The sequence below is a fragment of the Chenopodium quinoa genome, unplaced genomic scaffold, assembly GCF_001683475.1.
Source record: "Chenopodium quinoa cultivar QQ74 unplaced genomic scaffold, ASM168347v1, whole genome shotgun sequence".
NCBI lineage: Eukaryota > Viridiplantae > Streptophyta > Magnoliopsida > Caryophyllales > Amaranthaceae > Chenopodium > Chenopodium quinoa.
The window spans coordinates 6,851-25,398 of NW_018743796.1; the positions used below are offsets into that span (position 1 = coordinate 6,851).

The window sequence follows — 18,548 nt, forward strand, 5'->3', positions numbered from 1 at the left end:
CAAGACACTGAATGAAAAATTAGTAGACATAAGATATATTTAACATAAACATGATACATCATAAATTAGGTGGTCAAAGTGTGGAAGTATCTCAAAAATAGAAAAGATCTACATTGATTTAGGGCCACAGCTCAAAATCAGCCATTCCAAAGGCATAGAACCCTCTTCATTGCTTCCCTAAGACATTCCTAAGTAAATAAAAAGAGAAGAAAAATTCTAACTTTTCTAAAAACTGTTGATTTATCCCTGAAACTACATGACCATGACCTTCATACAAAAGACCAGTTGATAAACATAAAGCACATGCACTGTGCATCCTCGCATCATTTGAACACCTTCCAAGCAACTGCTCGTTCATATGAAATCGGTCTTCCCATGCTTGACATACAGATACCTCCTTGTAGGCAAATGAAACCCTATAAAATTGCACAAGAAAACAAATGTAAATACATATTTGAGGATCAAGTTGAAAGTTAAAAACATAAACAAAGATAAGGTAGGACAGGGGAGAGGAGGTTAACATGTGATATGTTTTCTATACACTGACCTGCTGCATTATCTGAGGCAGCTCAGTGAAGAGGGTTTTCCGGCCCTGCTCATCGAAAATCTTTTCCAATGTAATATCTTGCAGTGCAACCAAGGTAGTCTCTAGCATGTCAAGTCCTGCTTGATTTGCAAATGTGAAAACTGGCAACGCCTGTGTAAGTTTAAAATGAGATAATAGGTTAACAACTGTCGTATATTGTTTGAAGGGCTGAATGCCCCAAATGCTAATAACAGCACAATGTCACTCAAATTGACAGCAAACAGCTGCATCATTTTGATATGTTAACTCTTGAACACTTACGCTTACCAGGATAGTTACTTAGTAGTAATAAGAAAACTGAACCAATGAACGTGAATGTTTCTTGATATGCAAAATGATACCTTCAAAGAGCAGCACAAAATGCATCAGAATGGCTCCAAAGAGATTTGAGAATGGATTCTCCTCCCTCGTTACCGGGTTTAAGCAACTCAAACACCTAGATAGAATCTGTCAAAGTAGATGAACTATAATTAGTAAACATGTTGAAGATTTGCATATCACTAGCATATGTTACTCAAATTCGGATAGTTTGATAAAGATGATAAAAACCTGTAGCTTTGACAAATCCAACGAGCTAGTGTCTGTGCTTCAGGAGTTCCAGGAGATAAAGGTGAAACATCAAGAGAGCCAAAAACGAGAAGGGGAGAGCGCAGATGCTACCCTCTGAACAGAGGAATATTATACTCCTAACATTACTGTCGTGCCATAGAAGCAACACTCTCCTGAAGATGAATCTCGAAAGCAAATGAAACGCTTATAGTCATCACAGATTTCCCACTACCAGACCCGCTATTATCAGCAAGTGATTTATTTCCAGCTGCGCCAACCTCAAGGGCAGATGTAAGGTCAAGAGTGCACTTTGGACTTGAAACATCCTGTCATATAACCACCAATTTTAAGTCCAAGGTCTCGAGGATATAACAAGGTAGCAAAAACAAAACAAACACAAAAATCATTGAAAATGAGTAGCCTAAAGTTCGAGAAAATAATCACCTTGGAAGAGTCAATTGGAATGATTCGGAAACCAGATGGAAGGAGCGGAGCATCATCAGAGAAAGATGCATCTATGGAGCGAAACACAAGTTCTGCGCATGCCCCAACAGCATTTTCATCTACTCCACTACATAACTGTGAAATCAAAACAAATTCAGAAATTAAGATGGTTCTTAAGCATAATCCATATTCATCAATGTAATCAAGTACAGGATCAAAAATTATGCTTACTTGGAGCATAAATATGTCTCCTGGCATAAACATGTCTTCACGATAATGACCTAGATTTTCAAGCCGAACAACCTCCATGAACTACAAACAAACAAATTATACTGTCAGCATCAGCTGTAAAAATATCAATGACATAAATCAAGACTATATGATATAAGATGATTTCTTGGCCTCTTCATTTTCAATTGTGTGTGCAAGAGGAAGAATGACTTGACCCCCAACACATCCAGTACGAGCAACTGGTATGGTACAAGGAGCAGCTTTGACAGCAGCTGCTGCATAAGCATCAATGCCACTATCTGCCCATTCAGATCGATGTTCTCGCAAGAATCGAAGGAGTACTGCAGGAGGCACATTCTGCAAAATAGTAATGAAGCAAAAAATGAGTTCAGAGTAATGGGGGAAAAATTTACGCCTAAAACAGAACCAAGAAACACAAAAATATGCATTTCAAATCAGATGGCTAAAGCTAAACACTGAAAATATGACCATCCTATTAGACAAGTAGAGTTCTAGGTCAATATAATCAAGTGAATAGGTTGTCATACTTTCATTACTTTTCTTCGTATATTGCTATTTTAATCAACAATATTTGATCACCCACCTGTAAGAGCATGGAGGCTCTAGCGCATAGCACTGCAGTGCCCACGGATGGAAATCCGTTACTGTAGAATTGATTTTCGCCCATCATTTTGCTAGGAGATGAATTGACTAGAAGAGTTACATCATCTATTCCGTCACTGTTCCATCATAGACCATCCTTCATCCATAAACCCGTTGACAGCTTCATTAAAACCCCTGTGAAACACAGTAGAAATAAACTTATAAGCAAACAAGAAATCAATTGAGCATATAGTAATATGGTCTTTAAGATAGTCAAAAATGGTAAGGAACTTACTTGTTCAGCCTCTGGCTGAGAGCACGTAAGGCTGCTGGACGTCTTCCAAAGCCAGTGACGTTTGGTTGAGAAATCTCTTGAGAGATCTGCCTCAACTGCCTTAAAGCCTGAAAGGTTATTACACAAAAGGATTAGATGACAACATCACAGAAATTCATGGGATTCTAACTAGACGATTTAAGCTGGCTGCAAATGAGCTGAGATATGAAACTTACTGCCATGGTTGTTCTTTGAGCAAGCAAAGTAGATGATTCATACAGTGGGCGTAGTACTTCAGGTACCCTCCATGGCTATTTCAACATAAATCAAGAAGTAAGATAAAAGCTATATCTTATGAGTATGACTTAGAATCCGCAAACACTAGATAGAATTTGCATACCTCTAGGTCCATATGATCAACAACGTGAATGATAGACCCACCCCCTTCACAGGGCCTAATTAGATAACCACTAGGCATAATTTCCGCTCTCACGAAGTGCTGTACTGAAGGCATACTAGGACCATTCTGAGTGTTGTTTAGTGATCTCTCGCAGATCTAAAACACAGAACCACATCATTAGAGATAATACAAAAGATAGAAGAAAATCCATGGAACAAACATGAATATTGATGGTTTTCCATTATGTTTGAGAAAGGCTTACCACAACACTGCCATCTTCTAGGAGAGATGTGTAGCGCATCAACCAGAAATCACGTGCTGGAGCTAACGTAGTAAGTGCATAGAGCTTCAGGGATAAAATGAAATATTAGTTTTTTCGTCATCATTACACATTGAGCCCACAATGAAATGCCTGAAATAATAGGATTGTTGGGTTTTACCTGCATATATAGCAGTTCAATTGTCCCCCCATTTCCAGTAGACATCACATTCATCACATCAACAGCTCGGCAATCACGGTACCATGAAAGCCGATCTTTGAGGATTTCAGCAACTCTTGTTGGTTCTAAACTCACAAGACCACATGCACGAGCCGCAACTCCAGTGCATCCATGAGAAATAGCAATGATTCCAATGGAATCCGGACCAGGCTGTTTAAAAAAACAAAAAAGGAACAACATTCAATTCCTTAGCAACACTGATTTATTGGATCTGATTTCAGATCACTTATATGTCTACTAGTTTATGTCTAGCAAAATCAAAGAGAAAAATGACAAAAACTAGACAAACATTACTTCTAATTTGTTGATATCCTCTACACTGAACAATTAAATCGCGTAAGGAATTATAGAACTGTTTACCTTCATTCCAGGCATTTGGATCCACTCAACGGCGGTTCCAGTAGCCTTTGAAAGAAACTCTGTTAAAGTCTCCTCTGCAATAGACACAAGTCTGAAACCAAAAATAAGAGATAATAGTAAATACAAAAGTAATGAACTCATACTTCACCAAAAGATGGAAAAATTAGCATTTTCCAATTACCCTGCAGGGCTAGCATCCTTTGGAGGACGCTGTGAGGTTGCTTGTTGTTGGCCACTTGTCACCACTGACTCGCAACTGGTATCTGTGGTGGCTAGTGTTGCCGCCTGTACAAGAATCGTGGCAAAGCTTAATACCAGATAGGCAGATTTATAAAAAACAAAAGACTGCCACTAATCACAAGGCATAATCTGTGCTAGTAATATCATAATATTCCTATCAAGAAAGACAGCAAGCAAACAGATTTGATGAACGAAAATTCTCATGAAAGTCGTGTTTCCCGTTTATGATACAGGGAAATACAGGGGAGACATTTTCTTTAAATGGCCAGTAAGTTCCCCTTGAAGATCTTCAGATTACAAATAACGAACTCTTCTTTTTATAATCACTAATTCTCTATAAACAAACCAATCTAACTTTTAATACCCTCTCTATTTATAGCTTATGCGATAATCAAAGAAATTAATATAGATTCTACAAAGCAAATCTAATGATACAGTGCCCTAGGATGTGTGTTACCATGAATACTTATATATCAAAATTAAGCTACTACATTTCCTCGGTTTGACGTTTCTGTTATCCATTTCCATGCAACTTAGTATAAAACCTCACCAAGAGTTGTGCAAAAAAATGATCACTACAAGTACAAGCCATACAATTTCAAGAAATGATAATGGCTAGATGAACAAATGGAGTCTTTAAGATAAAAGTTCTTACATTCTGAGTATGTTGGCGAAAATAACTATTCTCGTAAACCAACTGTCCCACTTGCTTTTGCAACCTATCATTTTCCTCCATTAACAGCTTGTTCATTGCTGTCAACTTTCTATTCACCGCCTGTAATCTTGATGACTCTTTCCTCTGCTTCTCCCTACATCTGAAATTCCAAGCAGCAACATATATTAGTTTTTTGTTTTTTTTTTTTTTTTTTGACAAGAGCAACATATACTTCGTATTAGTTAAAGATGTTAAATAGTAGAAAGAAATTTCAAAATCATAAAGGCAAACTATTAAAGCCAATGAACAATCAATATACCTTCGATTTTGAAACCAAACTTTAATCTGTTTGGGCTCGATGTTGGAGAGAATAGGGCACTCCCTAATAAGCTGTTGGCGGCGAAGGGAGCTAGGTTTGGGGCACTCATGGTAGAGCCTCTCAAGGGCTTCCACCTGCTCAGGAGTATACCGGACATATTTTCCAGCATCTGCCGCCATTTTGTTTGCATCCCGGCAAGCTGAGCTCACAGCCATCATCCCTTTAGAATTTTATTACTTACTTCAATCTTGAAAACCCTACAGATAAGGAAACATATCCAATTAAAATACAGTAACTTAAATGCTTCAATAGTTACCATCATACAAACAAAAGACCTAAGATAAATATACAAGAGAAAAAAACCTTAAGAGTTAAGACTATATCTTAAAAAAGGTAAATCAGATTATAATAAGTTCACAGTAGACATCCCTTAAGATTAATATATTTATCACATTTTGAAGACCCTAAGATAAGAATTATGTTGCAATCAAAAGAATAGTCCACCTATAATGCTTCAATCTCTAGCACTCTAGAAGTATACAATATACAGAAGAGAAGTCTTAGAAAAAGGACTAGAAAATTCCAACTATTATGTCAGAATATTAGAATCAGAATCAAACACCCAAAGTATTCAATGCTGAAAACCAGTCAAACAGCAAAATCTAGGAAAGTAAAAGATAAAGAACATCTATATTCTTAATGTTGATTCCATTTTTGAAAAACCCAGAAAAAGGATTAAGTTTTAAGACTATATGAAGCATCTAGAAGACTTCCCCTTCTACTTTTCCTTTTAACAACTAGCATATTCAAAAAATCTTCCAACAAATTACTAAGACTTGAGTTATACACCTCTTAAAATTCCTAAAATCTTTGAGATCAAATAAATCCATATACTAGCTTCTTGAACCTTTATCATAAACTTTTTCAAACTATAGATGATATCAAATAAGAAAATATACAAACACCAAAAAAGGATGAAATGGAATCAAACAAAGTACAAACCCTCTTCATTTATTATTTGAACATAAAGATGTTCACATAAAGATGTTCAGAAATATATCTGAAAACACAAGTGTGAGAAGGACAAGCAGCTAGATTTTTACTGCTCTTCACTTCATAATGGACCATGCTATAGGGGAAAATAAATAACAACAAAATGAATGTTTCTAAGATAAAGATTGAAACTTTTTGCATCAAAGAAACAGAAATAGGTGAATTAAGCTCTTTCCTACACCATTTAACAGCACATTATGAAAATTTAAGCAAAACCCATAAGTTGTTTATGATAAAGCTCCAAACTTTATCCCCTAACCTAAGTCATTTCTACAAACCCAGATCAAATTTCATGGTTTTTACCTCAAACAAACATAAACAAGTAAACTAAGCTCATTCCCACTTCAAATAAGAACAAATTATGAAATCATAAACAGACCCCATCAATAATTATTCATCAAAAAAGATTCAAACTTTTCCACAAACAGAGGTTAGTGTTAATTGACTTAATTCTAGAAACCCAAACTAAATGTCATGATTATAACCTCATAAACTAAAACAAGAAACAAACAGATTAAGAAATTTCCCACATCAAGTTAAGAACATTAAAGCAAACCCATCAATAATTTCTAATAAAGATCAAAACTTTTACCCTAAACATAAATAATTTCAACAAACTCAGAAGAATTTTGATGGTTTTTTATTTTACTTTTACCTCAAAGGACTTCAATGCCTTGAACATTGCTGTGCAACAACAAAGTGGGGGGGTAAAAAGAGGAGATTTTAGAAGATACGCAGAAAATGAAATGAGTAGTGAGTAGGGTGAAGTAATGGGGTTGGTTGTTTTATATGGAAATTTCTTTCAATTTTCTGTCATTTTGAGCAAAAAAGAGTGAAAGGTAAAACCCCTCAAATACCGGACAAAATGGCAACTTTCTCTCTCCTCATTTTTTTTAATTTATTTTTTATTTTTTTAATTTAAAATTTTTGTTGGGTGTGGTGGGGTTGTATGTTTGCTTTTTCTGAATTTGGTCTTGGCACTTCCGACAGTTTGGACTGGAGTGCCCTGTTATTTTGCGAAATTTGAGGTTTTTTCTTTTAAAGATTTGATATTTTTAAGCCCACTCTCTTTTGTGGCGCGTAGGTTATACTTGAACTTGTAGTTTACTACTCCTAACCAAGGATGATGTCATTAGTACTTAAGTTGATATCATAAATTTTGGTTTGTTGTTTTTATTGGTTCATAGACCACATGGAGTATGTCATAAATCGAAATACAATTTCATGTTAATGTGAAAATTAGAATTAGACAAGTTATTACAATTATGTCATTAGTACGTACTTCATATGATTTAGGTATACATATACAATTTGTTATAAATTAAGTTGCACGAAGTAATATGTTACTTTGTATGTGTTAAGACATTCAATATGTCATTGAAGAGATACTATATACAATTTAAATTGAATTATAGATAAGATTATTACATGATTTTTTTTTAAACAAATTATGTACTGATTTTCATCAAAAATTTAATATACTACCTAAGATTGTATGCACAACAACACAAGAATTTATTTAATTGGAATGCAGGATCAAATCATATATTGCACAGTTGGAAAATTATGTCGATGCACCAACAAATTCTTTTAACTAATTAAGTATTCTTCATAATTTAAGTACAACCATACTTAAGCCTTCAAAAAAAAAAAGTACAATGATACTTAAACAGATGAGATACTGATTTGTATTCCTTTGTTTCAATGAATGCACCATTTTGAATTTTTTACACTATTGATTAAGTACATAGTATTAACTTATTTAGTGAGCATAATGACGGATATACCAAATACTTTGTAGCTTAGGAACCCATAATGACACTCATGCAAGGGTTAAGCCTAAGCTAGCTTGTAAAAACAACTTCAATGTAAGGTGTGTTGAGCCTTTTGGTTTTGATGGACAAATTGACAAACTCGACTAATGAACGTTTTGAGTCTTTGGTGAATAAAGGGTTCAAGCAAAGTTCGTTCCGGAGTAGGAACTTGGATGCGGAGTAGCATTCTCTAAAAAAGCCTCGTGCAAATCTCACGTTCTAGTTTTAATTGTGAGCACTCAATAATATAAAGTCGGAAAGGAACTCAATGACTTATGTTATTAAAAAGACTACTGGAATAAAAGTTAGTTTTAAAAGATAATTTCTTATGGAAAAAAGATGATTTATAAAAGTTTTATCTAGTCATCTATTTTCGAATAAAGATAATTATCTAAGATAATTATCTAGTTGTTTTAATATAAATAATTAATTTATCTTTTCAAATAAAATCCTTTTTGAAATAAAATCTTTTTAAACAAACTTTTGATAAAGTTAACAAGCAGTTTCTTTGTTGTGAAAATCTCTGATTATACGGTTTTATCAAAGCTAATGTTTATCAAGTTGTTGAGATAGTGGATTAGTGAGATAAGGCTAGGAAACCTCCTTCATGATCACCATCTGTCAAGATAACTCCACAAGTTGTTAGTGGGGTGTTGGCATGTGGACGTGATTATAGTGGAGGTTAATGACTAAGCCTTCTCTATAAATACTCATGCAAACTATCTCAGCAAAACACAACTCTTGAGCATAAAAATTCCAGTAGCAACCTACTAACATAAAGAGAGTTATTTTCCTTCATATATTCTTGAGTGCAATAGGTATTTGTAATTACAGATTGTATTGAAGCACTTTGGGGTTTGGGATTGTGAGTTTGTGTAAGGTAAGGTCAAGGAAGCTTCGCTGCTGAAGGCTTCTGTGAGAGTTGGGAACAAGTTCCTAATTTGTGGAACTTGTTAACGGGTTTGAATCTTCACTTGTAAAGAGTTTGATTACGTAGTGGAAATTTAGAAAAACCTATATCTTCTCTCGTCATTATTTCATTTAGTCAAATTCCGCAAAAGTTTTTAGATTTCATCTCAAATACAATTCAGCCCCCCCCCCTCTTGTATTAGCCAGTTTGACTTTCAGTTGGTATCAGAGCAGGAACTCAGAGCACGCAGGCAACCCTGTTGAGTAAGTTCCTGGGAAAATGGCTTACACAGAGGAAAAGGAATTCGGGAGTACATCCATTCAAAGGCCTCCATACTTCAACGGCAAATATTATCCTTATTGGAAGGATAAGATGGAAATCTTTATCCAAGCAGAGAATTATCAGGTATGGAGGATTATACAAGTAGGAGATTACGAAATTACGAAAACGAATGCTAATAATGAGGTAATCCCTAAACCTATGGATGAATATGAAAAAACTGATTTCGAAAAAACTAGAAATGAATGCTACTGCCAAAAAGTTTTTTATTTGGGGACTTGGACCCGATGAACATACTCGTGTCAAAGGGTGCAAGTCCGCAAAGGAAATTTGGGATCTTCTGGAAGTTACACATGAAGGAACGTCAGATGTTAAACGTTCCAAAATAGACATTCTTTTGTCTCAGTATGAGCGCTTTGAAATGGGAAACAAAGAATCCATTAAAGACATGTTTACTCGATTTAAAAGTATTACTAACGAACTAACGTGTCTTGGTAAGATAATTCCTATAGATGAGCAGGTCAGAAAGGTCTTAAGAAGTCTTCCAGACAATGACAGATGGAGAGCAAAGGTTGCAGCTGTGCAGGAATCAAAAGACTTCACCAAGTTCAATCTAGAACAGCTTGCGGGTTCCCTCATTACCCACGAGATCCAGTTGAACAACCGGACTCAGGAGACTGTCAAAAGTCAAGGGCTAGCACTAAAAGCTAATGAAGAATCCGAAGAGAAGTCTGACATTGATGAAGAAGAAGCTGCAATGTTGGTGAGAAGGCTGAAAAAATTCTACCGTAACAACAAGTTTTTAGACAAGAAGAAAGGATACAGTAAAAGAAATCAGGAATCCAAAGCCAAGTCTTCTTGTCACAAATGTGGAAGCACAAACCACTTCATCAAAGAGTGTCCATTATGGGAATATGAGAAAGGCAAGGGAAAAGAAGCTGATCAAAACAGAAACTCCAAGCCTAACTTTTCTAAAACAAATTTCAGGAAAGCAATGATTTCCACGTAGGGAGAATCAAGTTCCGAAGAAGAGGAACAGGAACACACAGACGATGAAGTAGCCAATCTCTGTCTAATGGCAAAGCATGATGATGAGGTAGTCATTCAACCTAGTTATTTGAAATCTCTCTCAAAGGATAAGTTAATCTCTTTATTGTTAGAAACCTTAGATGAATATAAAGAATTATGTGCAAAACTAAGGCAAGCCGAAAAGGCAACTGGAATTTGTAGAGATCATGTTAAGTATCTGAATAGCTTAAGAAATGATGTTCAAGGCAGATTCTTTGAATTATTAGATAAAAATATCATGCTAAAAGAATCCCTTGAAAGAGTCAAGAGTGAGAATATCATGCTGAATGTTGAATTGACTCAATATAAAATGTTGTGTACTAACATTGATTCTTGCAGGTCTACTGAAGTTCCTTTAATAATGTTCAATACTGAACTAGAGCATGTTAAGAAAGAGTTAAAGGATACAAATGATAAAAATGAGAAATTAGAAAAGGACCTAGAAATTGCAAGAAAAAGTAGAAGTACAGCAAGCACGGGTGTTCCTAAGTGGGTACAGGAAGTTCAGACAAAAAGAACAGAAGGTCTAGGCTATGTTCATAAGAAGAAGTCCACTGGAAAGAAAAAGAAGTATGTGAATTTACCTAGTGAGACCGTTTGTTCTTTTTGTGGTAAAAAGGAACATCGTAGTGAAGAATGTACTAAGAAAGCAAATCAGTACAATAAGAATGTGAACTATGTTTGGCAGAAGAAAACTGATTCAAATGTATCAACACAGGAACCCATGAATGAAAGGGTTCCTGCTACTAACCCTTAATTTCTTTTGCAGGTCGCAGTGAGGGGGAACAACCAGTGGTACCTCGATAGCGGTTGTTCTAAGCACATGACAGGAGATGAATCCAGATTTTTCTCACTGACGGCCTATACAGGGGGAACAGTGACCTTTGGAGACAATAAGAAAGGCAACATTGTTGCTGTTGGCAAAGTAGGAAGGTCAAGTTCCCATGCAATTAACAATGTATTTTTAGTCGAGGGTTTGAAGCATAATCTACTCAGTATTTCTCAGTTTTGTGATAAAGGAAACTCTGTAAGCTTTTCTTCTGAAAAATGCAAAATCATCAACAATGACACTGGAAAAATCGTTTTGGAAGGAACTCGTAAAGGGACAGGCCTAAGATGCAAATTAATCCATAGTAAATTTCCAGTAAATGAAATCATCAATCTGCATCTTAGGCCTGTCCAACCCCAAAATATTAGCTGTTGTCAAAGAAGGAAACAAGCTATGAATCTTGGTAATATCCCACTAATGAGTTTTGGGATCAATAAGCTCATAAACCAACAAAGGACGATTGGCCATCGGAACCAAGTCCTTAAATTTGACCTCAATCCCAGGAACCCAATTATCATCTAAGATGCTCACATTCAACCTATAACCGATCTTCTAGGCTATCCCCTTCGAAAGTACTCTAGTCCCCTCAAGTAAGCTCCTGCTACCCAAGAAGGACGAGAGACTGAAATAGAAGCATTATACTATAAAAGTCTAGGATACTTAGCACTTAGCACCCTAGAAATCAAAAGTTGAGGATTCTGCACAAGGCGCCAAGACTGCTTGGCCAATAAGGCAGAATTAAAGCTGGCAAGGTGACGAATCCCTAAACCACCCAGACCTTTTGGCAACTGAAGAGCCCGAGAAGGAACAAGAGCCAGACCTTTGGAGGAGCTACCTGATCACCACCAAAATCTAGCTAGCTAGGAGATTATCAATCCGATCACAAATAGTAGAGGGAAGCTTGAACACCGAGAGAACATGAGTAAAAGAAGCCACCAACACCGAATTGAAAAGTACCAATTTTGCTGCAGCAGAAAGCTGCAAGGATGTAAAAGTTGACAGACGTTAAACAACTTTATCTACCAATGGTTGAAAGGCCTGGCATTTACTCCGTCCCAAATCCACAGGAAGACTCAAATAAGTTCCAAAAGAAGACCGTGATTGCATCTTCAAAGCAGAACTCAAGTACTGACAATAATCCTCAAGAGTATTAGAACTGAACTTCACAAAGGACTTCTGGAGATTAATCATTTGACCAGAAACTGAACAAAACCTGTTAATCACATCCAAGGCCTGATCACAAGCCTCCGGGGAGACACGAAAAAACAGTAAAGCATCATCAACAAAGAAAAGATGGGAAACAGAAGGTGCTCTCCGAGAAATTCACAGCCCCTGGATACAACCCAACTTCTCCGCACGGGAAATCATAAGAGAGAAAACTTCCATACATAAAACAAACAGATAAGGGGATAAAGGATCCCCTTGACGTAGGCCACCAGCAGGTAGAATAACTTGAGACGGACTCCCATTTATCAAGATCTACGGTTACATATACTTCTAGTTTATATCTCAAAATTAGTAACATCAAAAGATATTTCTAATTCAACCTAGCTAATTTAATTTTATTTTAGAAAGTATGTCATACTATTCATACTATTCATAATGACGAACCTACCCCATATTTAATCAATAAGATCCTCCTTTTGTATTAATCAAATAATTTCATAAAATTTAGCAATAATTCGTAGAAGTTACGAGTATATCTTTTTGCCAACATGCATGCATGTCAATTCCTATCTCGTAGTACTTTATAATCGTCCAAAATAAGCAATGAAGTATGTTTCACCAATCCTAGTGCAAACACTTGTCATTCAATTGCCGTAAGACGTGATTTTGAACCTTGCCTTGTTGCCCAATTGCCATGCCTATTTTTGCTTTGTATTCCTCAATTTGTAAGCTAAGGCAAGTAATTGTGCTCATGGACTGAAAAGAAGACTTCATATGCAGCTTAACATTGCTGATGTCACTCTTTTTATTACCTCCCTTTTAAAGTGTTTTTTACCTTTTGATTTTATTTGAACTTTGGGACGTAATTTACCTAATGTTGATCTCTCTCAAAGGTTTGTAGCTTAGGGTTTGTATTATACTCTGTTTTTGTATCTAAGAGAGAATTAATACAAAGTTTATATACTTCATTCATCGATAGATATTATGTCATTTCATATTAAACGTGCATGAAAAGTTTTTAGTTTTTAAAATTTTGTTTTAAATTTATTCCAAACAACAGGAATTATCGATCTTTGACTTTCTCAAAATATATTATGAAGCTAAAGCATATTATCTATTGAAATCATTCAATTTTGTCTCAATCACTACATGTTACTTACATTGTATATCAAGGATTTAAGTCTAAATTTATGAACCCTCTATGTATGGATCAATTATAATTTTGATTAATAATCTAACTTTTATTAAAAGCAAATAAATATTGAAGAGTATATTCTTGTTTAAATGACAAGATTGGATATTGAAGAGTATGTTCTTGTTTGAGACAAAATATATTTCTTATGAATATATGAGTAGATGAGTCTTAGATAGCTACGAGACCTTATCAATCCGATCCTAAGTTTCCTAGAAAGTACTTGATGTTTCTTCTATGATGTTAACAAGCTAGATCAATTAATTATTACATTATGTTTTGCGATGATCCATCAGGCGATTAATCTTCTATATGGTTGACGAGTGACTTATTATTATGCTTAAATTATTTAGCAACAATTTATTGATGACTAAATTATTGTACTCATCACTTAATTTCTTTTATGTGGAAAATATTTCATTCACTTTTTTTTTTACAATCTTTTACCTTTTTTTATGGCATACATCTTATCTTACTCATCTTCTCCCATAATTTATCTAATAGTGTGTTCACTTTCTCTAATAAAACCAACAATTTTCTTACTCTCACCCACCTATATATTAATACACGCATCCAAGTACAGTCATAAATAAAAAAAATTAAAAAAATTAAAAAAAAAAATTACAAATTTATAGTACTTCGTAATTATATTAATAAGTAGAATAAACAAAAGAAACGAAGGTAATACGAAGATGACTGTAATTACTTGCACTAGAAATTAACCTTCTATGACTAATATGAGCCTCAAATTCCATCCATTCTCCACGTATATATGCACCAATGTCTTACATACATGCATGACCCCAATTTGATTGTCCACATTAGAACTCTTTGTAAGAGTATGAAATAAGGAATTTTAATAGACAAAAATAACTTACTTTAGTTGACTTAGTACAATGAAAAAAACGACATTATGGCAAGATAATTTGATCATGAGGATTAAGGGCCACTCCACCATAAAACTCTAAAGACAAACAGAAAAAAGCTTGTCACGCGTAATGGAAAAAAGTTAATCCTTTGTTTTTTTTTTTCCTTATTTTTATTAATTAAATTATATATATTTTTTAATTAATTTTTTAAGAAGAAGGAATCTCAAACAAGAAAAAAGGCAAAAACTGCGTAGTTAGGAGAGAGGAATGAAGGAAGATTAAAGAACAGAATAATGCGGCCTCCTGCATGCGCCATGCCATGGTGTTTATGTACCATTTCTTATGTTATTATATGATCATTTCGTATCTTATTATCTTGTGCTTAATTTGTACTACTTCATTTTCAAATCTATTCATTACTAAATCATCCTTTATGTCACCAAATATTATTTTTAATCTTCTTAAATCATTATTTGTATTATGGAATGGTAGATCACGTAATTTAGGTTACTAAGTTTTAAAGCTTTTACTTACACTATATACAAGTGAGAGACTGCTATTTAGGTTTCTAAGTTCTTTATACGGAATTCAATTTGCGTTCAACATTCTCAATCAAACATGTCACAGTTTATTGTTGATTTAATATATACTTGTATTATACTTAATAATAATAATAATAATATAAAAACCCTAGCCTCCTCTCTATCTTCTCTCTCCTAAACTCTAGCATCCATTGTTAATTTCGAAGGGGCTTCCATCAGATTTCACCTGTGTAAAGCCCCGATTTTTGTTTCCTTTAAGTTTTTTTTTCTTCTTGTTTCTTAGGTTATAATAATGTCTCCCTCGAAAGAAAGGGTTTATTTCCGTCGAAAGACAAGGTTTTTTCGATCTCCTTCGAAAGAGAAGGTTTTTCGAACTCTTTCGAAAGACAAGCTAAGGTGTTATTTGCATTTAATTTGGTCTCCAGTTGTGCGGGACTACGATTGATTATGCTCGAATTCGGGTTACAAAACCAGCACAAGGATTTTCTTTTTCACAAAATTATAAAGCGGCGACGGATTTACTCAAAAAGTTGTATGAGACAACGAATCAAGAATGTGCCGAATTGTTATATTTATGTATTTGGATTCTCAGCCCTTCCCCAATCAATTCTTGTTTGATTTTGTTAGGATTTATTATCGTTGATTGTCAATAGTCGATGTCGTATGACTTTAATTAATGATATATAATGTCCTTTAAGACTTCCTTCACAATATATATATATATATATATATATATATATATATATATATATATATATATATATATATATATATATATATATATATATATATATATATATATATATATATATATATATATATATATATATACTTGTAATTGTGATTCTTGAAAGATGTGTATGTACTTACCTTACTCGTGTAACCAGATAAGATGAAAATGATGTGTGAATGTGATAACCATAATAATAGTGGATCGTTATGGATATGGCATAGTGTACTTGGTAATGTATTCGGCTAATAGTAAATAACTCATAAAGAGAACTTTTTACTTGACACAAAATAATTATTTAATTAACTTTGAGCGATGATAGTTGAGATCAGATGTTTATGAATGTCATCAATGGAGGACCATTTCAAACTTCTAACGTATGATATCTATTTATCTTCATCTGTATTCAAAATTTCCAAAAAACTACAATAAGTAATACATCAATAATTCCTTTTGGATGATACTGGCAAACTTTTAAGTAGTAGTAATAGAGGTATTGACTAATAATATTCCATAGATTGTAATAAGTTGTAACTATCAATCTATCATACTGAAATCATATTCAATAACTTATTGAAAATTGTATGAAATTTGAATAGTTATATATGAAGAAGGGAAAATGCAATTATTGATGAAGGAATAATAAAAAATGATTTAGTAATTATTACAGAATTATTTACTTTAAGTTGATTATTACTCGTTTGAAGAAGAAGAAGAGAGTCATTTTCATCAAAAGAAGGATTTATATATGGTGCAGTGGTTAATTGAAATCAAAAAGTGAGTTGACACCATGGCGTTTATTAACTTAATTAATTATTCTCAACTTTAATTTGTGGAATTATTAGTACAACTGTACAAGTGTACAACTGTTGTTTGATTTTCAAAATAATTAATAACATATAAATTTTTTTTTATGAAAAAAATGAAGACTATAAGTTTGAGCTTAATAGATAAGTACTTTTATATGTCAGTTCAATTTCCTACATGGTTAAAGATTTAAGGTTACAATCAATAGCAACATGGACGTTAATCAACTTATTCGATTTGTTTTGTCTAAACTTATAAATATACAAAGTAAAAAAAATTATATAAATCGATCAACATTAGCTACCATTACGTTTTGTTGTGATTAGTTTTGTACGTTGTTACTCCTATCTATGATTCTTATTCATTGATGTCTCCAAAAACCTTCAAAGGGAAAATGCATAGTAATTCCTTATGTTTAGGCATGCGAATTAAACTGTACATTATCCTTTAAAATCAAATTATAAGTGAGGGAGACAACTCAATTTGTATGGTAAAAAGCAAGGAGTATTTGTTAAGGGACATTACAAAACTTTTTGGTGGTTGATAGCATGTGATATGAGCAAAGGTAAATAGTATAAACCATCATCATGCCAAAACATAAAATTCCTTTTCTTTTGAAATATAACATCGTATGATTTGTCAAATATGGTCAACTAAGAGAATATTTCACAACTTTAATTTGCTTCTAAATTTTCAACCCTATTAAAAAGTCTATGTCGTTTTATGAAGAATCAATTATACATGAGTCAATACTTCGTCATCATCCAAGCAATCAGAAAATTCAATGATTTTGCCACAATCTAGTAAAAGTGCACTATTTATGTGTGGAAATGGATCGGACTATATTTATTTTCGTCTGAATGAGTCACTAATGAACATTACAAACTACGGAGTACTAACAAAGAAGAGTGATTTGAATATGTGACCTATTATCATAGACACTGACTCAAATTTTTATATTAGGTCTAGACCCCATTAGTTAAAAATGTACTCCTATCCGTAATATACATAGTGTTTCTACATAATATTATGAGAGAAAAATTTATAATAATTTAGGCCTTATTTAGTTCAACTTATTTTTACTTATTTCAGAAAAAATAAGTTCAGATCATATCATTGTTTTATGTGCAATTTTTTATCGCTAAATATCTTTAATTTCGTAATGAAAAAAATTATGAAAATTACATATTAATAAAATACACATTATTACGAATCTAACAAGATCCACTTGATATATTTTTTCCTTACAGATTATCGTACACTTAAGGTCAAAGTTTGGTCAAATTAGACAATTAAGATCAGATCGGACCAGACCAGATCAGATAAGTTCAGATAAGCAAAAATAAGGTGAACTAAACAGGGCCTTATAGCAGTATTGAAATTTATGAGAATAATTAAAATAACTCTTTAATAATTTTGAAGAAAATTTTTTAATAACTTATCATAAATATTTTGATTAACATTTGTAAGTCCAACTTATATAAGACTTATTTTCATTTATGATTATACTCATATACTTTATACGAAAGTATATATTTTATTATGGCTTCCTTCAAAGGTATGAAAATGAGTAGCGGCAGCCACTGATTGGTCAATTGAAGTTGCATAATATTGGCAGACAAATGCTAGTGGTTTTTGATTCTTTGCATTTCAAAGATAAACTTATATAACAAACCACGTTTCTACTTTTTACACTATAAGTGAAATTTTAACTTTCTTTTAAAATAAAATCAATATATTTCTGCATAGATTAAAGTTTCTGCTTGATAGATAAGATTAGATATCTTAAATTATAATATTGTGAATTAAAGAAAAGTAACAGCAGTAAGCTTTAAGCTTCAGCTGGTCTCTTAACTTTCACTTTGGTAAAAATTAAAAAAGAAAAAAAAATAAAATAAAAAAAAATAAAAAAAAAATAGCTATCTATTGACTTTTTATTTGATCATGACTTTATTACCCATCTTTTTATCCCTTGTAAATTCAGCACAAATTATTTAATTTGGGATGATGTTAAAATAATATAACTCTGAAAAGTGCACTTTAAGGAGAAGATCCATGACATCAAATGCCTAATATATTAGGTCAAAATGACCACAAATGAATAATAAATATAAAACATTATACCAG

General features: G+C 33.3%; 1 pseudogene; it reads right to left on the reverse strand.

Annotated features, from left to right (window-relative positions):
- Nucleotides 1-269: 269 nt before the first annotated feature.
- On the reverse strand, nt 270-7,357 carry LOC110685275 (annotated as a pseudogene).
- Nucleotides 7,358-18,548: the final 11,191 nt, after the last annotated feature.